The sequence below is a fragment of the Ursus maritimus genome, unplaced genomic scaffold (genome assembly GCF_017311325.1).
Source record: "Ursus maritimus isolate PB19 unplaced genomic scaffold, ASM1731132v1 scaffold_1, whole genome shotgun sequence".
Classification (NCBI taxonomy): Eukaryota; Metazoa; Chordata; class Mammalia; order Carnivora; family Ursidae; genus Ursus; species Ursus maritimus.
The window spans coordinates 49,142,079-49,167,838 of NW_024423343.1; the positions used below are offsets into that span (position 1 = coordinate 49,142,079).

Sequence of the window (25,760 nt, forward strand, 5' to 3'; positions counted from 1 at the left end):
TTCCCAGAAATGTGTGCATGTTCTGTGGAATTAACTGACTGGTTCATTAAAGGCCATTTTAATTACCTTTTAAAGAATTCTTCATACAAAGGAGAGATGTATGTGTTTCTCAAATAAACTGCGTTATGTAAGTCCTTAAAACACAACAGCAACAGAATTGAATGAAGACCTACAAGTACTTAATGCCAAGCAGGAATCTGCCTGCCACCTATGGTCTCGTATTAATTAAAAATTGATGTTGGACTTAAGATTCTGAAACTAAGTTTCTATTACTTGAGCTCTAGCAAAATGTAAGGGTCTGTAGCCTCAACTAGGATAATGTCTTCTCTGTCCAAATCCAAAATGATTATAATGATAACCTCCATGCTGGAAGTGCTATTCAAATTATCCCCCTTGGTGATAATTCTGGCTCCCTCTTCCTCCCCAGCCTCCTTGCTGGTCTCCACATCCACCTTGGCTTCTGCAACCACCTGTCCCTCCACGACTACTGCCTCAGTCACCATAGTGCCCACCATCTTATCTACTGTCCTGCTGGTATCCACCACCCTGGTATCCACTTTCTGTATATGTGGAAGCCACCATAACCACCACCTTGACAGCTACCACTGTGGTAGCCACCTGGCTGGAAACCCGAATCTCAAAGATCACCATCTTGGTAGCCACCACCTCCTCCTCCACTCCCTCCAACCATCTAGCCCCCTTGATGCGTATTTCCTCTTCCTCCCTCTTGCTACCATGGTTGTAGCCACCACGTCCACCTGTCCCTCTTCCTTGTTCATGACCTCCTCGTCCTCCATATAGGGAATGTTCATAACCACCTCTCCCTCCTTCTTGGCCTCCTGCTTGCTGCTGGGGGCCATCTTACCTTTGCTGCCATGGTGGCATCTCTGGGGGTGGAGGTTCAATTTCATTGGGTCTACCTCCTCTGTTAGGCATCTTCCCATCAACACTTTATTGATGGCACAGACAGTCTTTTCTTTTGTAGAGCTACTGCTTGTCCTTAAAATCTTTGACAAGTCTTGTCTTGTAGCCAAAAGGTGGGAACGGAAATAGTACTTTTAGGAGATAGGACTGAGCATTTCAGCTGGTAAACCTTTGCTATTTTTTCTGTCTGACTCTTCACTCTGTCAGACCAACCAAAAGACTAGACAGTGACATCCAAGACTTTTATTAGCAGCTTTCTCAAAACTTCAGATTCATTGGCTATGGCTTGGTTAATTGCTTCTGTCTCCAGTGGGCTGGTCCCATTGGCTTCTTCCATAAAGGCTTTCCACATGGTTAAGTGGAACTTTTGCTAATGTCTCCTTTAATTTTTTTTTCAAGCCCACTGAAGAGCTGGAACATAGTTACATTGGCTGGAGTTTTGGACATTCCTAGAGCAGTACATATGCCTTTCAACTCTTGAAAGACCTCACTACCGCCTCCTTCTTGAGCATTTTCTGGAGGAGTATTCATACAGAACATTCTGGAAGCTTCTAGTTCTGAGATGAGGAATGTGAGCAAAAGGAGGCAGTTCTGAATGAGAAGGCATGTGGTCACATCCCCAGATGTCAGTGAAATATATGGACAGTCCATCTCCCCTAGTAGCCAACTTACCTCAAGCTGGAATTCTTCAGCTTCACTCGGGCTGTTAGTTGCTTGCACATTTTTCCTCTAGTTTATAGAACACCCTTAATTCAGACACCAGCCAAGCACAGAGTTTGGTAAACTTGGGGGAACTGGCTCCAGCAGAGACTACCTGAGACAGAGTGCCATCTTTCAACAATGGACCCTTGTAACCTAGATCTTCCAATGACTCCAAGATGCTAGTCTCTATGAGGTCACACTCCATCCTACTGTGGTATTCAAATTTCTAAGTCATCAGGCTCCCCTCTTTTCCCACAATGTGTACGCTTACACATGCACTGCCTCTCCTCAACAAATATTTTCTTAAATACCTACTATGTGCTAGATACTTGGGGCAAAATAGTAAAAACAAAACTATCATAACAGAAATATAGTTTAACTAGACTTATCTAGGTGTTCTGCCCTATGCACAGCTTTATCTAAAGAGAAAGACTCCTAACGGAGGCTCCTTCTGCAATTATACACTCTAATATGTGTCTCCTTGCTGGCTACGACTGATTGAATGAGAGAGCAAACTGAATTCGCGGGGAGTTAGTCTGAGGACTTGAAAATGGTGGGCTGTTTTTACCAGATTTTTCTTGTAAATTAGAAGCGAGGCTGAAGGTTGTAGTGGCTACTGAAGCTGGCCATCTCCTGGAGCAGGGACTGGGGGAGCTATTGCTGGCTTTCCTGTGCTCCCAGATTATGAGGGAGGAGAGTATCGGAAAAAGCTGATCAGGTGAAAGGGATGGTGTGGATGCACAGAAGAAATCAAAGAAACATGACAGGATGAAGATGAGAAAACTGCCAGACACTCTCTCTCTCTCTCTTTTTTTTACTTGAACTGATTTGACTAGATTTCTATTTCTTACAACTTCCCAGTGCAGAGAAGGGCCTCAATAAATATTTGTTGAATGAAGAAATGTCCAGGGCATTGTGTCCTCAATGTTTGGTGTGTACAGGAAGCTGACATCACGGTTTACAGTGTGGAGGAGGAGACAGATTTTACATATCTGGTCTTGACAGTAACACAAGTGTTGACTCTCATCATCTCACACAGGAGGCAGATATTAAACAAATAATGAGTGTTCAACATTGTCGAGTCAAAACTAAGCAGAGGCTCAGGTAGAAGTTTCAGTGTTATTGCTCGTGACCGATGAGTATGTGAATGCATTACCAGAAAGTTGGTATGATATCATTAGCAAATAAATAAATAAATTGCACTTACTAGAATTCAACTTCGGCTGGATTTTTCCCCTCCATTCCTCTCCCTCCTTTTCTTCCTTATTTCTCCCCTTTCTTTTTGAAATCTGACTCCAATATTGTGCTGGTGCACTTATTTTAATTTGGTGCAAGGCATACATAACAAAATAAGTGAAAAGCTGTAAATGTTAGAGCATATATATTATTTATTTCAGTGACAAAGGGGCAATAAATCATTTTGTCAAGTCGCACCGTAACATTCAAGTTCTGTCTCTGTTATGTCTAACTGGCCAAGCATTTGCAATTCTGAACTTTACAGAATGGGGAAAAAGCATGTTACCTTATAACAATAGATCATTGACTTGTCGTATGTACCTTCCCTATTTCATACTTTGTCTCTTTAACTGAAAAAAATGCCTACCTCAAATATGTACTATTTACAGGTCATTGGAAAAGAGTATTGCACAATAGGATTATTATAATGTACTCAAAGATAGCACTTTTATCTTATTGGCATGTAGAGATCACATGTGAAAACTTTTTGATCTTCGTTGACTTTTTAGTGGAAAAGTTTTGGAAATCCTTTTGTCATTGACAAAAACAGAACTGTGGTAGCTGTTTTATAGTTGGTCAATTTTAACAATAGATAAAAAAGTTTCTGTTGAAGCCAATTTATTAATACGTAACAGGCAACATGTGGCCTTAAAGACAAATGCATATTTTTCTCAAATCGAAAGATTTGAGATTTTTGCTAACATCCATAGGTATTTAAAAGAGATCTACATTTCTACCCGCCCCCTTGTCTGTCCTATGCTGAGAAATAGTACTGCAAGCCTCTGAGCTTTAGCAGTTTTTTAGGTAAAAGGAATTTTTCATGATGTAATTGATATCGTAACCACTCAGCTGGACAGAAGCTTTTAAGGGCTAAGTCCATTTGCTGATTTGTTTGCATTTCCTACTCCAACTAAAAGAATTCAAAGGCATGAAGAGTCTATTGTGAAAAATGCATGAATAATGCAAAAGGCATCCTCAAGAGGATATCAGTATGGTTCCAATGCAGTTATGGCTTTCTAATAAAATCATGACAAATTTAAAATGAAAAAGTCAAACCATCTCAAATTTGTTGAGGCAGCTATAGAAGAGTGCACGAGGGAAATGTTTGGGGTTTTTCCTGTGAAGTCTTTCCCTCTACACCCCCACTACAGCTTTTTTGAGATATAGTTGACATATAACATTATGTGAGTTTCAGGTGTACAATGTGTAGTTTTGATACATTTACATAATGCACAAGGATTACTACCATAGCATTAGCTAACATGGCCATCAAGTCGCATGTTTACCATTTCCTTTTTGCGGTGAGAACGTTTCAGATCTACTCTCATAGCAACTTTCAGGTATTTAATAGAGTAATGCTAACTATTCACTGGTTCTTCGCGAACCCTGTAGCCTTGAGTGGGTGTTTGCGCATTTGCAGAACCGGTCACATCTTCTGGACTTTATGGATTGACTTTAGCCATGAAACACAATGTGCTATGACCCTGGGTGTAGTGGTACAGGGCACCAGGTGTGGGGGTATGCGGCAGCACTCGGTGCAGGGGTGCATGATGTCTTTTTGGCTTGGGCTGCTGGAGTAGACAGCATGAGCACCCATGTGGTCTTTGGTCAGCATTGTGTGGGGAATACAGTGGCTGTAAGGGCTGTTGGGATTTTAGCGGTGCCTCCAGGTCCAGCAGCTAGTGCCCAGGGCAGGCGGTGCTGGTGGCTGGAACCACTGGTGTGCACATACTTGGTTATGGAGCCGGCAGAATGTACATAGTGGTGGGGACCAGATGCAGACACACACGTAGTGGGGGGTGGGGCAAGACAGTCAGTAAGCGCCAGGCAGACTAGGGGCTTGTTGGCTGCTGTGGGGGCCCTGGCTGCTGGCGTGCTCTCCCATGGCTGCACAGCCTGTCCCAGGTCCGCACACGGCAGTGGAGGCTGGTAACGGGTGTTAGGCTAGCGGCATGCAAATACACAGCTGGAGGGGCTGGCCCCAGTGCCTGCTAGGTGATGGAGCTCAGCCGCAGGAGTCGATGCTGGCATGTGGCGCTCGTGCGGCCGCGGAAGTCTGGGCCGACTGCCAGCGCAGCTCCTGGGCTCTGGCGTGCGCGAGAGAGGAGGCGGCAGGGGCGGACACGGGAGGCTGGTGTCAGCAAATGCAAGTAGCTGTGGGGAAACGAGCAGAGGGTCTGCAGTCAGCTGTGCTGGCTTCACTTTCTTCAGAATCTTCTGGCTTTTTCTACAGAGCAGGTCACCGTGAAACACGATTGCCCCTGCTGCATGGCTGCTGTTGGTATCCCCTGCTCTTCCTCCTTGTTCCTTGTTGTCTCTCTATGTCTCTGCTTTGGCATTTTCTGGGTGGAGTGAAACCGAAGTGGGACTTTCACCAGGAGCCCCAAGGCTGGGGAAGCTGGTCACTCGCCCTCCTCTTCTTTCCCGATGAGGGAACTCTTTCTAGATGGGAAGTTCTCTCCTTACATTGAGCAGTGCTAGCCTGGAAGATGGGTTGATTCAGGCAAAATGAAGCTGTCTTCCTTTTCTTCTCGTGCGGTTATTCTCGGATTTTTTGTTTCACTGTGCTGTTTAACTTCCAGGGGATTCCAAGGTTCTCCCAGCATTGTTTGTTCTTGGATAGCTGTCTAATTGTTGCTCTTTGTGGGGATATGAGGCTAGGTCTCATCTATCACCATTTTGGTGATGTCATCCTGCCTTTAAACAAAAATCTCCATCAACCGCAATCTGTTCTCCAAATGAAAAAGTAGGAGTTATTCAGCATAAATATTCAAAGAGCTGAGGGAGAGGAAAAAAAAATCAAAACTGATGACTTTGCTAGTTCCAAATCATGATGATGCCCACTCCATTGATGACTTAACATTTTGAAAGTAAGTCAGAATATTGATTTCATTAGGTTTTCATGGATTTAGATTTTAGGTTTCAATTTTTTTTAGATAGTCTGTTTATAACAGATTATATAAAATATATTAACTAAATAAATGAAGTCATGAATTTATTGCCATTTTTCAGTTCGTATCTGTATTTTAGACTGTCCTATGAATTCACCCTTCTCCTATATATTTCAATTCTCCACTGCCTCAGGCTTGGTGGGGTGTAGAGGCTACTTCCTACCCTAGTGGTCCACTCTCCTAGCCTCCCTCGTGTTTTCCATGGGGTACGTGATTCAGACTCATCTAGTCAGATGCAACTACTCTGGATTTCAATTGGGGGTTAGTGATGCAAAACAGTAAGGAAACAAAGAACCCTTGCTGGTGGGAGAGATGGTCATACCCTCATCCTCTTTCCCATTGCAGTGGCATGACTTGTACAAATGAGTCCAATGTGGTGGAACAGAAACTCTCATGCATTATAAATGTACAAAGAGAGCTTATTTGACCAATGTATGGGTTTAGCAGTCGCCATCCTCAAGGTTACAAGAACAAAAAAGGAAAACTTTGATTTAAGGAAAGGGGGGATTTAGTGAAAGGATACTGACTAGCATGGCACTGAATAGCCAGGAAGGCTAGAAACCAGACTTGAACACCGGGCAACCAGAGCCATCAGAGTCAAGCTGCAGAAAGGATCCAGAGACAACCCTACTGACACCACCTGGAACAATGAAGAGTGCAGGTTTTCAGGGCTGAACCCTGGACACCACTGTTAATAATGCTTCCCACGAAATGTGGACTAACTTCTTGGTTGTTTGTTTACACCCATTGTCTCATTTGAGGAGAACTTCACCATTCCTCTGGGTGATGCTCGGCTCAGGGTGGTGCTGGAGTGGCTAGGCTTGTCCTACAGTAGGGTTATGTGGACCCAAAATGGAGAGTTTAGCAAGGCAACTCTTTGAGTTTGGTTTCAGAGCCCTTTTGGCTTCCAGGGCATCTCTGGACTACCAGGGTAGTTGAATCTGGACCTTAGGTTAAAGAACTATCTACCACACATTTACACAAACCACTATTTGTCCTTAACGCTAGAGCCTAGTGGCTGAATTCCTTAGAACAAACCTTCTCTTTGGAAATCTACAGTTTCCTTTTGTGTTTTAGTCTTCACTGAATCCCTTCTCCCACTCCACCCCTGTTCCAACAGGCATGTTTAGATGTGTCTGAACACCCAATGTGATAGAATTTGTGGTTTTTGACCAAAAGGCTATTTGCCTTTATATACGTCAGTTGCTGGAAATGGAAATGAGGAAAGCGTTTTTCTTAGGAGTAACCAGAAAGCTCATTTTGAGCCTCATCTCAGGGTGGGCTCCCTCCTTTATGCTTAGCACCGCCAATCAAATTCAAAATAGAGCATCGAAAACTCTCCATTTCTAGTCAAATTAATTTGTATTTTGATGTTCTGTGCCATTAATACATTGTCAGAGAAAATTTGGCTTTAAGAGTTATTTTTCACTTTGGGGCGCCTGGGTGGCACAGCGGTTAAGCGTCTGCCTTCGGCTCAGGGCGTGATCCCGGCGTTACGGGATCGAGCCCCACATCAGGCTCTTCCGCTGGGAGCCTGCTTCTTCCTCTCCCACTCCCCCTGCTTGTGTTCCCTCTCTCGCTGGCTGTCTCTATCTCTGTCAAATAAATAAATAAAATCTTTTTTTTTTAAAAAAAGAGTTATTTTTCACTTAAACAGATAAACAAACAGCAACTTATATGTAAGAAAAGGCAATAAGCCCAAGTGTTCATCCACAGAGGAATGGATAAACAAAACATAGCCTATACAGACAATGGAATATTATTCAGCCTTAAAAAGAAAGGAAAATTCAATCCATGCTACTGATGAGGGAAGGGAAGGCAAGCTGAGGACAAAGCAGAAGCTGACACCCTGCAAACCCCCCCCCCCCAATGGGATGTATGCGACATTCCTCAGGCACTCCTGGCTGCCCTAAAGGACAAAGAAACAGTCCTTACTACCTACAGCCCATTGACAAGTCCTTGAAACAGGCACGGTGACATTCCTGTAGGAACTCAGCTGCCTCGATGTTAATACTTTGCTAAAGGCAAAAGGCAGCCCTAGCCTGACCCCCTCCCCTCCACCAAGATCCTGTAAGTTTACTTTAACGTAAAAAATTCCTTTGGAAACTTCCTTTATCTCTAACTAACCCCCCCCCGCAAGATACGTATTGGCAATCATCCCCCAAGCATATGGCCCACCAATATACATCTGAAGGGTCTCGTGACTCAGGTTTTATTAGACGATAATGAATGACCTTTTCCCAACAACAGCTAGCCCCCTCAAGGTCCTGGAGACCTTGCTTCCAAAATTCCTTAGAGACTTAGGCTATCCCTAACCCCCTCCCAACTTGAGGGTATATAATGGGCCATTCCTCACAACCCCGGGGCAGCAGCTCTTTCTGCCCACGGGTCCTGTCCCCGTGCTTTAATAAACCACCATTTTGTGCCAAAGATGCCTCAAGAATTCTTTCTTGGTCGTCGGCTCAGGACCTCACCCCGCTGAACCTCACTGATGTTCCCCAACTTCATCACTACAACATGGATGAACCTTGAAGACATTATGCTAAGTGAAATGAACCAGTCATGAAGGGATATATATTGTATGATTTCTTTCACATGAGATTCCTGGAGTAGTCAATCCTAGAGAAACAAAGTAAAGTGGTGGTTGCCAGGGGCTGGCAGGAAAAGGCGAATGGGGAGTAAGTTCTTCATGGGGACAGAAGGGGGGAAGATGAAAAGGTTCTGGAAATGGATGGTGATGATTTTTGTACAGTAATATGAATGTACTTCAGGCTACAGAAATGTACACAAACATGGTTAAAATGGTAAATTTTTATATGTTTATTTTACCATGATAAAAAAAAAAGCAGTAAAAAATACTCTCCAGAAGTTATTTTTCTTGTGTATTCCTCCAGGATTTCCCTATGCATATATATGTATGTATGTATGTATAGCTAAAAGTCTGTGCGTGTATTTTAACATATAGTGTTCTGTTTGCAGCTTTCTTTGCTTATCCTGTCGCGGACATACTTCTGGATCAAAACCTATAGATCTACACTATTCCTTTGGGTGGTGTCAAAATATAGTCTTATCTTGAAATAGTCTAAGTTTTTGATTAGTGTCCTACTACTGGACATTCAGATTATGTTCTTTTTCTTTTTCTTTTTTTTTTTAATCAAACAAGGGCACCTGCCTGGCTCAGTCGATAGAGCATGTGACTCTTGATCTCAGGATCATGAGTTTAAGCCCCATGTTGGGTGTGGAGCCTATTTTAAAAAAAATAAGCGGGGCTGCCTGAGTGGCTCAGTTTGTTAAGCCTCCGACTCTTGATTTCAGCTCAGGTCAGGATCTGAGGGTTGTGAGATCGAGCCCTGCATCGGTTCTGCACTCAGTGCGGAGTCTACTTAAGATTCCCTTGCTCCCTCTCCCTGTGTCCCCTCCTTCTCCCACGTGTTCTGTCTCTTAAAAAAATAAAATAAAATAAAATAAAATTTAAAAAAATGAAAAAATCAAGAAATACAAGAGTGAACATCTAAAAATACATCTTTGAGTTTGAACACTTGAGTAAATATATGTGCTTGACAACTTTTTAGAAAAATGGCGTTTAGCTGAAAGATTATCTGTTTTAATAATATGGTAGATATTGTCGAATTTCCCTCCAAAGTGTTTGTACCAACTGACACTGCCACCTACAATGTATAGACAGCTGTTCCCCACTCTCCAGCAATGGATATTATCAGATTTTTAAACTGTCAATTTAGTGGATGGAAACTAGTGTTGAGCATCTTTTCTGTTAATTGATTTGTAAGAGCTTTTAATGCATAGTAACAAAATTAGGTTTTTGTCCATCATATAGTTGGCAAATATTTTCTACATTGTATACATTTGCCTTTATGCTTTTTTAACAGCTAGGCGGAACTTCTAAATCATTATGTAGACACAAATGTATCCACTTTTTCAAGATTAAAAAAAATTCTTCATGTCATTTCTCATACTTTCATGGTTTCATTCTTTACTTTTAAGTCACTGATTTATTATTTTGGTAAAAGATTGAGGCCAAGAAACTTGGCTCTTTCATGAAAATAATAGTTACTCATTAAACAGTCTGGGAAGCATTATGCTAGTGCCTTCCGCTGGTCACAATGCCATGTGTGTGGCACACCGGCCAGGAGGCAGCTCGGCAAGCCCAGGAGCACAGCTAGCAACTGGTGAAGACACGAGACCTGTGCCCGAGCGATGGTCTGAAGAGCTGATTTGTTCACAGACTCTATGACTATAGAGGGGACCTCTGCTTTCATACTCAGTCACTTCCTTCATTTTACACGAGAAGATCTGAGCCCTAGAGACATCACATGAATGGGAGCAGCAACTTTAAAAACCTGTCAGAACTCCTGAGTCCCCCCCAGCCCAGTGTAAGTTTTTTCTTCCAAAAACCTTTATTCTCAGACTTTCCTGGGTCAGCACAAGAGCGTGTGCAAGACATTTCCCCATGATGCTGCTTGGCGATTTCACCTCCAGGGACTGCAGGGACTGTGAGGCTTTCTGGGGGCTCCTTTGGCTCTGTGAAAGGCTGTAGGTGCCCTGGGGAGGAGCAGACCAAAGTACCCCCACCCGCCTTCGCCCCGATGGAAACCTGGAAACCTGGGCTCTTAACTCGAGGTGGGGAGGCCTCTGGGCTCTACTGCAGGAGGCTTGTGACCCAGGCTGTGTATTTACATACGTGTATTCTTTCTCCTAGGGCCATAGCTCATATTGCTTATCAGATTTTCAAGAGGGTGGGGGAAAGGTTAAGAATTATGTCACTGTACATATATAAAATATTCACCGAATGGATGCTTGCATTGGACTGTATTTCTTCTTGAAAAATTTCTTTTAATATGCATCATTTCTTCTTGAAAGATTTCTCCACTAGAAATTCCTCAACCAACAAAGGTAAGAGCCTATTATTTTACTGTCAGCAGATGTGTAAACATTTTTTAAATTGTTTCCTTTTCCAGAGCTCCCCCGCTCCCTTCTTCTGGAATCTTTCAAGTCTGAGAGGCAAAGTACTCCTGAATGTCAGAGAAGCTACACAGATGGCTGTGGCCCGAACATTTCAGGGGCCTTGAGTTCCCCCGAACATAGAGTCCTGGCTGTTCTGTGGCCAGCAACACAGCGGTCCATGTCTTCAATTAGCGCAGAGCCTGGGCTCCCATGAGGACACCCCGTCCCATTCAGCCTCAAGCAGCGACGTGATTTCTTGGGCTAAGCAGGAGGGAAAGGAGGGACGAGATGGCACAGCCTGAAAACTTGCAAGTGAGATCAACTTTGAATTGATCCAGAATGAAGCCTTTTTTCCCTCCTAAGCTGCAAGTCTTTGAAATGCTCACTGGTGTCTTTGGGGTGGGAAATTAGCATAACTTCCTTCTCTCACGGTCAGGTCTTCCAGCCTCCCAGTGGGGGCTCTCTTTGAAATACGAGGAGTGTGTGTGGAAAGGATTCAGGAGCAAGGCTTGCAGGCCAAGAAGAAAAGCAACCGGCCTATTTCCCATCCAAAGAGTAACCAAATACAGCTGTAACTTTAGAATGAGGTGCTTGGGAAAATGGTTTTTATTATTATTTATTATTTTGTAAGAAGCAAGTGTGCACTGCTATGGAAAGGATCTAAAACGTGGCTTAGGAAGTCTGGCTTTGATGATATAGTCTAATGTATTACGTAAAATTCAACAAGTTAGCTGATTTGTTTTCTTGGGGAGAAAAATCTCATAATTAAAAAATTTTTAAAAGACAAAATAATTAAATATTGATTTAGAAATACAAACCAGAGATGCCCAAACACCCAGCGGGTAGAATATACTTACAGCCTGTTCCTATTTCCTTCTGTATTAGCTCCGTTCAAGTTTGAGCAATTATTAAAGGAAGCTAAAATTCTCTTGTGTTTTGTCTACCTGTGGGAGCTATAACGGCATCGCCGCTGAAGCAGGAAATATACAATAAATCCCCCCTTGATGACTGGAAGTGAAGTATTTTATGGCCTTTGCAAGTCATGTAACTTTGTAGGGGAAACGAGTAAATTACATTGTAAGTTATGTATCACTAAAGAGTCTCTGCTGAATAATAACCTGTTTTGTATATTTGCCACCTCTTTGTAATTGCAGCCGGTGTCTGCCCGGTAGGTAGCACGTAATCAACTGTGATATTGAAATGAAGAGAAAAGAGGCATTTGACACTGAGTTTGTGAAAGCTTATGTGTAATGAGATTTCCCATGAGCAAATGAGACCAACAATGATATATTGTATCTTATTAGTTTGAATAGAAAAAAGCTAGGTGACTTAAAAACTAGGAGATATTTCAAGAATATGGTTTTTTGGCTCAGTGCTTTTTTTTCAAGGAGTCTTTAATTCATGAGTCTTTCTTCTGCCATTTTAAGAGAAATTCAGAGTAGTTATTCTTTGATGACTGTTACCAAAAAGCTAACTTTTAAAAAAGAAAGAAAACGAGACACTGTCTTAGTTTTCAAAATCCAGTTTATTTGAAAAGCCTATACTGGGGGTCACCATATTATGTGCATTTGAATCAAACTCTTTTTGCTCAAGTCAGTCTACCCACCTCTGATCCAAATTTGGTGGTGTTTCTTGATACCTGCATCACCTCTCCCCTGTCTGACTTTGCATCTCCAACCTATCACCTGGTCAAGAGCAGATGTAATCGAGATGAGACTTATAAGGTGTATCCCTAATCTCGACACTATTGAAGATTCTGGTTTAATGTCTTTAAAGTCTTGAGAGACCTGGGTTCTGTGTATCTCCAGTGTAAGGCTTTGATCATGATATCAGTGACCATCAGTCTCACTGCAACCCAGGCGGTGTCTCTAGAAGGAAAAGAAACCTTTTTTCATACAAATGGAAGACTAATTCATCATAGAACCCATTCATCTGAAAAGGAATTGAAGTGAAGGGATGCAGAAGAAACTCAGAATCAACCTTCTGCACCTGTTTTTGTTCCTGGTCCTTGCTCTGAGTGTTGTGATTGTGGCTACAATCATAGTGAGGCATTTTGTGAATCAGAGGATAGACTGCAAATACCAGAAACTGCCAGAATGTTAGCTAGAGGATTCAGCGTCGAGTGAGACCCATTTCTCCTGAATGCTGAGGGCAATGCTACCTTGTGGCTATGTGCATTATGAATAAATTAGGGAGGGCCTCATAAAAGTGGGGGGAGAGCCCACAAAACAAATTCAAGAAAAGTAAAGAATAAAAAACAATCTCCTTCCATGAGACCATTTCACTGAACCCGTTAGTATATATACATTTCTACTCGATGTGCTGTTCACTGGAGATACTGTGACTTAAATAATAATGCAAATTTGGATTCGGTAATTGTTCCTTCCTATATTTTTCATGCACAGCATCTAGGCCTTCTGTCATGTATCAAGCTGAATCCTAATCTTCCATAGTTGAAAAAGACCATTTCTATATTTATTTCTTTAAGGCCTTCTTCTTAAGAGCCAGCATTCTGCAGAGGATATTATACCAGAAGTATTTGACTCTAAGGTGTTATTCCCTAGTGGAGGTGACCACATTTCCTTCTTCGTTATTAAACTGGGGGAGGCAGTCCTAGGTGGATAAAACAAAAAGGAATTGGATGCCAAAACAAATTTTCTATTCCATCTACTACCCAGCCATGAGTACCTGGCTTGACGGATTGGCCCCCATTTTGCTTGCCATAGAAAGGTTCAGTGTGGAATTAGGCTCGTCTTCACTTCACAAATCTGAAGATGTTTCCCAGATGAATTTAGAATGCCTTAAAGCAACCATTAAATGCCTTTTTATCATGTTTCAGATGATAGGTGGCTCAGTGTCCTAGAATTTGTGTGAAAAGTCACATATCCCTCAAGAAATCAAAAGCTGCCCCTGCAGTTGTCCCCGGCCTGGGGACTGGGATGGTGGCTGTGACTCCGTTCCCATGTAGCCTGGCCACGTGGCAAAGGAAATATGGCTCTGCCTGCGATAAAGCCCAAAGGGCATGACACAGCATTGGTAGAATTGGGGCTTAAAAAGTATAATCACATGAAGATATGCATAATAATACTTTTCTTTTAGAGTGAATATGGCATAGTCTCTTATTGGTCTAGATATGCTGTTTTCTCCTTGTGTCATCCACTTAAATATTTTTCCATATTATAAAGTAATACCCGTTTGTTGAAGGAAACTTACATATTTATTGCAGAAAATCCATGTTTATTCAGAAAAATACATCAATAGACACAAATGTTAAATGACCTCAAATCCCATCTTTATTAACATTTTATCCAGATGTAAAGAGATATCTATATAGATATCCAGATATGCATATACTTCCTAGAGTTATATGTATTTCTGTATCTACATTTATATTTATAAATATATCTACATTTATCCTTACACACCAATCTATCATCTCTCAATTTATTTCAGTATCTATATGTACTCATATAAGATCATGCGAGATCTACTGTTTGACAATTTTTTATAAGACTTAACACATCATGAACATTTTTCCATACCATTTTCTTCTACTACTATATAATCTACAAAGTCATTTTTAATGGCATAATGCGTAGTATTCCATCGAGCATACATTTAACAACTCTCTGTTGTTTTTTTAGGATCAATTCACAGAAGTGGAGTTATGAGTCAGTACTGCAAAGCTTCTGCTACTCAATGACATTGTCTTCTAGATGGTATGTTCCTATTTCTACTTCTACCAGCAGGGTTGGGGAGGGTCTGCCTCCCTGCCTCATTACCAAACATTGCTTTAAGCTTCTCTGGGCTGTTCTTTATCAGAACGGCTCAAAGTGCCACACAGACGTCCATTTAACAACGTCTTCTATGTTAGACAACAGAGTGAAAAGAGTTGTTATTCTGGTTTAGCAAAGAGTATTCACTATATGGTTGAGGCAGGAAATTAAGAGTAGATTCCTGGTCAGCTGATTGCCCAGTTACAGCTCTTTCTTTTAGCTGTATTGTAAACATTGCCAGCTCTTTGCTATTGGGCTGACCTAGAACTTAGAGGGTTTCAGTGAGGATTAAATAAAATAATGTATCACGAGTACTTAGCACAGAGCTTAGCATACAGAAAAAAACCTCTTTATATCTGAATGCAGGAAAAAATGTTTTAGAAGGTGGAGTAGACAATTGTTGGGGACCCCATTAATTATGTTGACTCCACTTGATATTACTGGGGCTTACTTTGCCCCCATAAGAGGCAAAACCACCTTTCCACTCATTGCAGAAAATCCAATGCCTTCCCATCTATGTCCATGAATTTCCGAGAAACGTATGGTCACCTATGGCTCCAGTCTCCTGCTTCTACCAAATTACTCGTTAAGAGATTGCCTCATTTTCCCATGAATCTGTCCATGTCCTGTGCCACTTTGACCCTGACACGTCACCCAGCGATTATCTTTCATTTCCATATACACTCAAAAATTACTCAGCAAGGATACTAAGGTCTGTGTTGAAAACTTGACTGCAGTGTCAGGTAGAGGGATTTGCATCACAGACACATTAACTTACATATTCAATGTTGGATATTTCTGATTTTGAAAATGCCTTGGCCATTTCTGAAAAGTGGGCTATCGTTAAAAGGATGGTGAATAATAATACCTAAACCACAGGGTTGTTGTGAGGGTTAAATGAGATAAGCCATACAAAAACACTTAGAACAATGCCTGGCATGAAGTGGTTAGCTGCTTTTCCTCTCGCTACTACTCTCACTATTATCGATATCTGGGCTGCCACCATGTGACTTGGCCATCCTCTGTCTGCGTCCCGTCTCTTTCTTCTGCCAACCACATTCCTATTTGTTGTCTTGGCAGGTGCTGACCTTTAGCTCTGGCATTCATCAAGATATTTATGAAACATTTCCCAAACAGAGATAGTTCCCTTTCTAAGAAGAATTCTGCTGCCAGCTGTTAAGATAACATGTTTGTGTGTGTGTGTGTGTGTTTCTTTGCCCTACTACTTACATGTTTCAAGCTTATAAAACAAATTTACTGAAGAAGGCAAATTCCGCGTGTATCCCAGATTGAGATCACATTCATCCTCCTGTCCTAAACAATCTATACCTACTAGCTACCCAGGTAACTTATTGACCAAAGAGTGTGTTTCTTGTCTTTGTTACAGGAGAATTTACTCCTTGATGGCATGGTTGTGCTCCATACATTTTGGTTTGACACGGAGACCTGCATGCAGGTGGCTGTCATAAATAATAGTGGATTGCTTTTCTCCCTTTCTCCACCACTGTGGTGTGCGGGGTTGACACCTTTCCTTGTCCTGTTTCCTATAAGACTTTCAGGATCAAGTGATTTCTGGCCAAAACAAACAAAAGAAACAAAAGCAGAGTCATTTTCATTCCCCAATGAATTCACCTGGAAACTCATAATAAATCAGGTACAACTCTAAGAGGAGACATTGGAGAATAACCAAGCTGTGTCTGTAAGGAATCACTCATCGGATGACTCACACCTGATGCTGTTGTCAAGCTCACTAGCATTTTACCCTTGTATCAAGCTGAAAAACTGCCACTATCAGAACAGTTGGGCATATTTTATTGGGAAAATAATTTTTTTCTTTATACCTCTGCACAGATTGGTGCAGTAATAAATACGTGAAAACTTTTGTTTGAAAAAAAAATAGCTGATTAAATGAATAGACTGAAGAATACTGAGTATATTTAGCTCCAAGGAAGAAAAGTATTTTTGAAAAAAGAGCCAGCAATCTTTTTAAGGTAGCATGGAAAGGTTTAATTCATTCGCCCCCCTCACAGAGGGGTGGAAGTGGTGATAATGGTTACACGGAGAGGCCACCTGTCTGCCCCAGCTGAGCCCACGGGCAGAGGGGCATTCTGGGAACGACTCGCCGCAGCTCGCAGCCTGGCTCCCAGCAATCCAAGTGCTGAAGACACCTGCTGTGGGAGCAGGTGGTCTGGAAGGTTCGCCGGTGTGTGTGCGTGTGTGCACGAGTCTGCTTGTGTGAGTGTGTGTGAATGTGCGTGTATCTGTATGGGGTGTGCCCCGCAGAGCGGTAGGGGGCCGGCCGTGTGTTGAGGGGGTGGGGTGGGGGTGCGCTTTTCCTCCTTGTGTCTAGCTGAGCGTTTCCCGACAGCTTTGGATGCATTTGGCCTTTAAAATAATCTTGTAGGTATTCTAGCCTCGGGCATAATACGGTTTAGGATATTTTATATGAAAGGGGACGTGTATATAAGTCTTAGAACTCAAAAATCAATTTTCACCATCTGCAAAAACCACGGATTTGACATCCGTTCTGCCTTTCCTGATGTTGCCCGGTAACTGAGATATTCCTTTGTTTCTCCTTTCTTGAAAGGAAGGAGAGTGAATGATGTTGACTAACTTCATCAGCTGTAACTTGTTAGTAGTTGCGGAGGACCAACCTCTCTAGGCTCCAGCAAGGACGGCTCTACTCCGGGACACGGAAGCCCTACCTCAGCAGAGCTCATCAGCTCAGCGATTTACACGAGAGCCAAGAAGACTGTTCCATTTAGAACTGGCTAGAAAAAATGTGCGAATGAGGGGCACGTTATGAGTGTGGTGTTTAGTAAGACAGAAGTAGAGTAATAAACAGTGTAAATGAAGAGGAGAGTGAAAGAGAGAAGGAAGGAAGAAAAGAAGGGAGGGAAGAAAAAGAAGGGGACAGGGAAGAAAGTCTAGGGCTTACTAAGGGTTTATTCAGTATTCACTGTGGAGGGAGTAGGGCCTGGGAATGAAGGGGGTTAGGTATCCAGTCACTTTCTAATTATGGCATCGATTCACTGAGGGAGGTTGTGGGATATTATGTTCTGACGGTGTTTACATTTTGGAAACTTCCAGACTTCATTTCTGAGACCTGTGTTTTTGTTATCACTGAAAAGACAGTGTGGTTTCCTGTCTCCTGGCCACAGACCTGAGAGATTTCCCCCACCCCGCAAACCGCTCCCTATTTAGGTGGTTTGGTCTCATGGAGGCAGCTGCTTGCCCTACTTGCTTCTGAAGCATTTCTGTGGAAGCAAAAGTTTTAAATTTTACTTGAAAAACAGTGGGAATACACTTATCTGATCTTTTTAGTGTCATGGTATAAAGTAAATGGCTAAATTCCCCCTCCGTCTACTTGCACCACATGTAATCCCATCCTCCTGGGAAATTTTTACCCTCTCTTACATTTTTGACTTATCCTTTCCAACTCATTCCTACAGAGACGCAATGGTATATGCAGATATATGCAACTATTTCTTGCCACAAAACGGAGTAGTTCTATGTATATTTGTTTGCATTTTTCCCCCCGCTCCATATATCATGGCTTTGTTTTCAAGTCACAGTGTGCAAATCTGCCTTGTTCTTTTCAGTTGCTATACAGGGTCACCTTTGGGTAGGTACCATCATTAATTGAATCAGGCCCCTATTAATAGCACACAACTACAGAAAGTTAATTACATATACTATATGTATATGTAAAGTTGTTTCCAACTTTCTATTATAAACTATCCAGCAACAAATGTCTTTTTAAAAGCAGGGCTTAATTTTAGAGCATTTAAATTTTTTCTATGGTCTTATGAATGAGTTGAGTTGTGCAAAGCTATTGTTCCTCAACACTGATAGAGACAAGAATTGCGAAGACCAAAATTCTGCGTTTTCTCCTGAAAATTATGGGGTGGATTAGTTAGAGAGATAATCATACAAATAAGTCTAGTATATGTAATTAACTTGCTGTAGCTGTATTTCTTGGCCTGCTAAGTGTTATAGAAGTGTTAGGATCTTTTATTATGTTCTTACCAGTCTTTTTTTTTTCTTAAGATTTTATTTATTTACTTGACAGAGAGCACAAGCAGGGGGAGCAGCAGGCAGACGGAGAGGGAGAATAGGGTTCTCTGCTGAGAGCCCAACATGGGACTTGATCCCAGGACCCTGGGATCATGACCTGAGCTGAAGGCAAATGCTTAAGCAGCTGAGCCACCCAGGCGCCCCTATTCTTACCAGTCTTAAGATCATTTGAACACAGTCCTGCTTCAAGGTAAGATGAAGAATGAGACGATACATAAGATTACAATCAGTTTGATATTCTATTTATATTATAATTTGTTGTATAATTGGAATAATCTAATTATAATTTTGTAGTATTATATAGTTTAATAATGATACATTGCTGTGTACCTCAAATCTAAGTCAGTTGGACCTGATTTCTGTAAGCCAGTGTTTCTGAGCCACTTCCCCCACAGCTTACCCTGTTGAGAAATCTATTTAATAAGCTTATTTCACAAAAATTTAGCCATTCAATATGTACTGAAAACCTAATTGTAAACGAGAAATACAGAAATATATGTCACAAAATTTCTGCCCTTAAGAATCTTACTATTGTAAGCAGTCAGAAAAAATTCACATTTCATTTCAACGTATGAAAAGTTGAATGAATAAATATAAATGACAATGTGATGAAATGCTAAATAAGTCAGACAGTAAGTTTAATAAAGAAGAAATGAAGGAATTGAGTCAACTTATCCTTGAAATTTCATTGTTAAAATGATTTAACATTGTCGAAATTACAACTTACAAATTTATACTGTTTTTATATACATTATCTTATTTCACCCTTAAAATTGCTTTTTGATATAGAGTGGGAAAGGACTACTAGGCTCATTTTACAGATGAGGACACTGAGGGTCAGAGAAGTTCAATGACAGACAAGGTCAAGATATTCGTATGAGATGGAACCAGGACCTAATATGCCTTGCTAGACTTTATATTCAGTGAGGTTATTATGATGAGTAACTTCTCAATGTTGCTGTTCTTCAAGAACAATCAGCAAAGATTCTTTTTCACACTCATTCATTAATTCATGCAACAAATATGTTTTAAATATGCACTATGTGCCTGGTTCTATTGTAGGCACTAGAACAAAATGGTCAAATTACTATCCTTGTGAGCTTCCATTCTAGACAATAAAATATATACATATATAATATTGTTTATTACAAGGTGCTAACAGTTATGGAGAAAAATAAAGCAGTACGAGAGGGCTAAAGAGGGCCATGGGGTTGAGCATGTACCTTTTTAAATAAGATTGTCAAGGAAGTCTTCAGTAAGAAGTCAACATTTGAACTTAGAGAACTTCAGACAGAGAAATTCACAAATCAGGAGCATTTCCATTCCCAGCATGTTCAAGAAACAGCAAGGAACCACATGTGGCAGAGTGGAGCGATCGTGGCTAAGAGTAGTAGAAGATTAAGCCAGAAAGGAAAGGGAAAGGTAGCTCCCGAAGAGCCTGGTTGGCCACTATGAAGACTTTGATGTCTGCTTTCCGTGAAAATGAGAAAAGTAACATGATCTGACTTCTATTTTTAAAGTATTACTCTGACTGTGGTGTCAGGATTAGATAGTAAGGAGCTGACAGTGGAAGCAGGGAGATGACTCGTGAGGCTCTTTGAATAATCTAGACTTGTCCCACTGTGCTAACGGTTGAGGTGATAAGAGGAGGTCAGATTCCTTATATATTTTGGAGGTAGGACTGAAAGAAAGAATGGCCCCAAGGATTTTGGTCTGAATTAACTGGAAGGATGGAGCTGCCATTCATTAACTGAGATTGGAAAGATTGTGAGTGAGCCAACTTTTTAATTTTTTATTGTTTTTTTGTGGGGGTTGTTGGCGGCGAAAGATCAGGTGGTGAAGATCAGGAGCATGGTTTGGGACATGCTAAATTTGGGGTGTGTATTAGACATCCAAGTGGAAATGTTAGGTAGGAAGTTGAATAGAGTTCAGGGCCAAACTTGGGCTAAGAGACATAAACCTGGCAGTTTCTCGATGGAACATAAAAAGCCATGAGATTGGGTGAGATCACCAAGGAAGTGAATTCAGGGAAAAGTGTAGGATCAGAGACTGAGCTCTGAGGCTCCCCAACATTAAGAAATGAGGGAGATGAGGATTTCCAGGATCATCTTTTAGGTAGAGAACATACTAGGACTCTCCTACATATACAAATAGTCTGCCGCCACCACCATGACCACCATCATCATTATTATTACTTCCATGGCCACATAGCCGTTGTGTGATGCTGGTTAGGTGCACTGGATCTGCCATCACAGTGCTTTACAGAGCAAGAGTGACCTCTTTGCATATCCATGAGTGGTGAAATTGCTGAGTGGAGAAATTCCCTAGCCAACTTTCATATGAGAAGGGATACCTCTTATTCTACTACTATAGAATATTGGCTCAGGAAGGGCTTTGCTCTGGGTTCACATGCCTTGATTAAAGAAGCTACACAAGGTAATTCTAGAGAAAAACGAAGACTCTGTTCTCATTTAGGTTACAAATACTAACCATGTACTATGGGAACAGCACACTGGGAAGTATGGCGAGACATACAAAAGAGTTACAATATAGCACGCAACCTTGAGGCATCACGAATTGTTACATGCCTCTATAACAAGGAGCTATCTGATGAAGTGATACGGTTGTGAGTCCCTGCATGCTGCCAGGGTTGGGGAAGAGTTCGTGAAGGTCATGCTTATACAACAGTCTTCCTGAAGCAGAGCATATGTATTGAAAGGCAGCTCTGTGTTGACTTGGAGAGAGGAGGAGGTCAGATCTAAGTAAGGGGCATGAAGAGACCAGGACCAAGGGAGCCTTGGGGTGGTGGTGGTTTGGGAGGGGAACATGGCCTAAGCAGTGGGAGAATGTCAGGGGTCTGGCCATCCTGGGCCAAGTCTCTGAAGGGTTTTGATTAAAACCTCAAAGGGTAAGTCTCAGCCCTAGCCACTTATACTACTTTAAAGAGACATGGGTTTGGGGAGGACTGGACGTCGGGACTCTGGGCACCTTCTCATACTGGAGATGGAGGCCGAGCAGCCTCACGGACCTTCGGGGTCTTTCCTAAATCTCAGGACATGAGGGGCACAGGAGTGACTTCCAAGGATTGCCTTCTTTCTTCCCTTCACCCCCACTAGTGTTAGATTGAATTTCACTAGGAAAAAGTGTTGTGAAATTTTTAAAAACATGATTTTTTTACATGAAAACATTCTTAACAGAAAGTTGTTATATGAGACAAAAGTGACACATATTCTTTTGTTTATTTTTTCATTCACTCTGCTCTCACAATCTACATTTATTGAACATATATTTAAGACATCGTGCTGAGGACACAAAAGGGATGAAGTCTAATTTCTGCCTTCTGTGGAGGCTCTGACGTGCTCACATCATTGTTATAGTTGGAATGCTTTCTGGTAGAAAAAAAATCATTTAAGTATGTGCCCCATCACACCTACTCCCCAGAACCTCAAACAGTGGGTTCAGTTTAATTTTGCACCTGTGTGCCTCAAAGGAGAAAGTAATGACCAAGCATTTTGTTAAATAAAGCCAAACTGTTCTTTTAGCTGCAGTCATCATGTGCTCACCTTGAAGGTTAAGAGCCTACAGAAAAACCTAGTGCTAAAGTTATTGAGTTTTATAATTTTATTCCACTAACAAGTGATGGTTTTCACTAAGCAGGGAAAAGGCATAAGGCATTTAGTGGGATAGGTGGTTTCAAGACTTTTCTAGTCAAACGATTTTTATTTCATTATTAACAATATCAGATTTTCTCTGAAAGCTTTCTTTTGCAAAGACTATATTGAACCTCAGAATGTATTTTAAGTGCCTTAATCACTGTAATAAAAAAAGATAAACACTGTGGCCATTTTCATAAATTTCAATGTCCATTTTATGTCTTTGCTGCAGAAGAAAGTCAAAAGGGAGAAAATGAACTCTGGCACTTCGTTATAGTTCATCTAAAATTTGTTTTGTCTTTTTTTTGCTTTCTTAACAGTTATGGCTGTATTTACCATTTGGGACTGGGTAAATGCAGCAACAATGACTCTGGCAAAAACTTTTTTTTTTATTTAAAGAAACTGAGAATTTTGGAACATTTCCAAAACATTACACTAAGGAGCCTTTAATTGGTAGCAGTTAAGTTTTGTTTAAGCTTAGCCATTTGGTATTTTATGTTTGTCTGAAAAAAATTGCCTCGTATGTGGCTGCCAAAGAACACACAATACACACAATAAGTTAAATTTGTAGTTCAGTATGCCATCTTGAAACAAAATGGCGACCTAGGAGAATTTTCAAGTCAATGTAACATTTTATGGGTTTCTGGGAAATATTTAATGTAAGTTATTGTAGAGTCTTCTATTTTAGATTGACAAATTAATCAAACTAATGGAAAGTCTAAGTTTTCTAGTTAGTTTGCTTTGAATCAAATGGATTTAAAATTTGTTGGTGGATATTCATAAGTTGGAAGAGCTCTCTAAATTAAACATTGAAAATCTTATTCTTTAGAATAGAAAGGAATATGCCTTTCCAAAGAGTTGTATTTTGTTCATGTTTAATCCAATTTCAAAGCCTCCTGTCTTCTTACCAAGCTGTGCTGCACAGAGAAAGGCTATGAGCAGATCTTGGCTATAGTTGGCATTATCGTAAGTATAGACTGTCTTGTCTTTCCTAGAGGCCCTAATAATGAGACACTGAATCTAATTCTAACCTTATGGTGCTTCATTTGTCAAATCAGGGCTATCTAATCAGAGCTGGAAATGGGAATGAGGCAGTGTTGATAATCTCTGATGAAACCGGCTCAGAGGCTCTTCTCCTCTCCCTCCTCCTGCAAAACTGATTCTGAACCCTAAATGTTTTCTCTGCATATCTCAATGATCTGTTTTTTTTCTCCTTCCTCTTTCTCCCCTAAATTATCATTATCAATAAAATAATCGGTGTCAATAAAATAATTAGTATGTACTTCTGATCTCATAAAGTGATTTAAGTTACATAATTTTAATTGAATTTTCTTATCATTGAAAATAGGATCAAAAAGCCCCAACACTACCAACAACCAGATAATTCAAATTTCAATTACATTCAGTCTGGCTTTTAGTTCTTAATTAGTCAAATTTGTTTGTTAATATATAGATTCAATCATAGGGATGGGTAAATTGTTTTTCTAAGTGCTTAAAATGTAGGCATAACATTGATCTAAAAACAAAATCAAGTATATAGATACAGGTATATATGTGTATGTATAATAAGAGAAAGAGAAAGAGGAGGAGAGGGAGACGGGGGTGGGGAGAAGGGAGAGAGAGAGAGAAAGAGAGAAAGAGAGAGACTGAAACTTTGGTTTGGTGAGGGAATGGGGTTTGAAGGTCACAAGGTGGGGAAGTTATACATTCTATGGTATATTTGTAAATGTAAATAATTCCTAGACCATGTCTGCTCTTAAGTACAGAGATGCATTTTGAAGTTTTTTTTTTTTTAAAGACTTTATTTATTTGAGAGAGAAAGAGAGAGAGAGAGGGAGCACAAGCAGGGGGAGTGGCAGAGGGAGAGGGACTGATGTGGGCCTCGATCCCAGGACCCTGATACCATGATCTGAGCGGAAGGCAGACACTTAACTGACTGAGCCTCCCAGGTGCCCCCATTTTGAAGTTTTTACTTTCATTTTTCTTCTCTGCCTCTTCTGTGTTTTCCCTTTATTAGTTTGAAAGTTACATTTGTAGTGGTTACCTTAGACAATTTGAAGGACAAATTTAACCTAATGCAATCTATGTTAATAATTAGACAATCAAATAATCCTTCCAAACAATAAAGGATTTTAAAATGCTTTAGCGCTAATCACCACACCTTTTGGAATTACATGCTATTGTTACCCAGTAAATAGGTACCTATGTGTGGACATTCTTTAAAAAAAAAAAAAAAGAAAGAAAGAAAAAGAAATTGGGAGACATCAGTTAAGGGTTCAACAGATGTAGATTTTTATAAATAATTTACAAACTAATTAATAATGGAAATGTACAGGAATTTTTACCCCTAAGCCATCCATTGTTTGTAACCATTCCATATCATGACAGAACATATTTGTGTCCTGACTCGAGTCTTGGTTCACAGGCTCCTGTGAACATACTCATTCATTATTTCTGTCAATGAAGAGTTGCATATTAAATAAGCAGGAGAATCTTACATGATAAACCTGGTAGGATACATGGTAAATTACAAGCAGATTACACAGAAGCTCAGTGGTTTTCATGGATCTTGCCTCAGAAACTTACACTATTTTATGGCTTTAGATACAGTACAGATCAGATTCCTGAACAGTACTTATATTATAAAAAGGTACAACATAATTTTGGCCTTATAGAAACATACAATATGCTAAAAGCACCTTCAGTCCTGTGTTTTCTGGGGAGGGGGGAAAGGTTATCGAGCACACCATCTGTTCCATCTTGTATTTATGTAATGCTTAATCTCCAGGGCATCTCTGTTTATAGATAAGCAAAGAACAGGCAACATGAGAGAAAAATTGGTGGGAATGTCATGGTGAACATGCGAAAAACAAAAAAATGGTGAGAGTTGAAGGATTGGTAAACAGTATATTTATCATCTGTGACCTATTTATTCTTTATAATCTTATTTATAAAATTAAACAATAATATTAATAAGAGTAGTACTTTGGCATCAAAACATCTTTTTGGAATCGTATCCTTTTTGGTGGTGTATTGCTGCGGTACCACACGGAGGTCCCATTACCATCCCTATTATAGGGGAACTAGATTCCAGTGGCAGACAGTTGTCCCCGAGGCTGATGAGGTGAAATTAGACTCCTGGTAAATCTTGAAGGAGTCCAATCAACAAATCCCTCTGTTCCCAATTCAAATTGGGAACCACTTGGAAAGTAAGTTCTAGCAGAGAAACTAATGGATGTTATTACTAACAAAGTTGATTGGGGAATGTGGCTTTAGGTATTTGGCTAACAGGGCTTGCTAATTTTTGATTCTTGGCTTAGTAAGAATGAAGTACCCAGTCACAGGACTACTGGACCACCTCTGGTGAAGCTTCCCTGCAGTGGCTGAGCCAACCCTGGAAGTGACCCCACGGGACATCAGAGAGAGTGGAAGAGAGCCTGAGGAGAGGGGAAGCCTGAAGCATCCTTTGCTCAAATTCA

The 25,760-nt window shown here is 40.8% G+C and overlaps 1 pseudogene; it reads right to left on the reverse strand.

Moving 5' to 3' along the window:
- Nucleotides 1–306: 306 nt before the first annotated feature.
- LOC103659919 lies at nt 307–1,848 on the reverse strand (annotated as a pseudogene).
- Nucleotides 1,849–25,760: the final 23,912 nt, after the last annotated feature.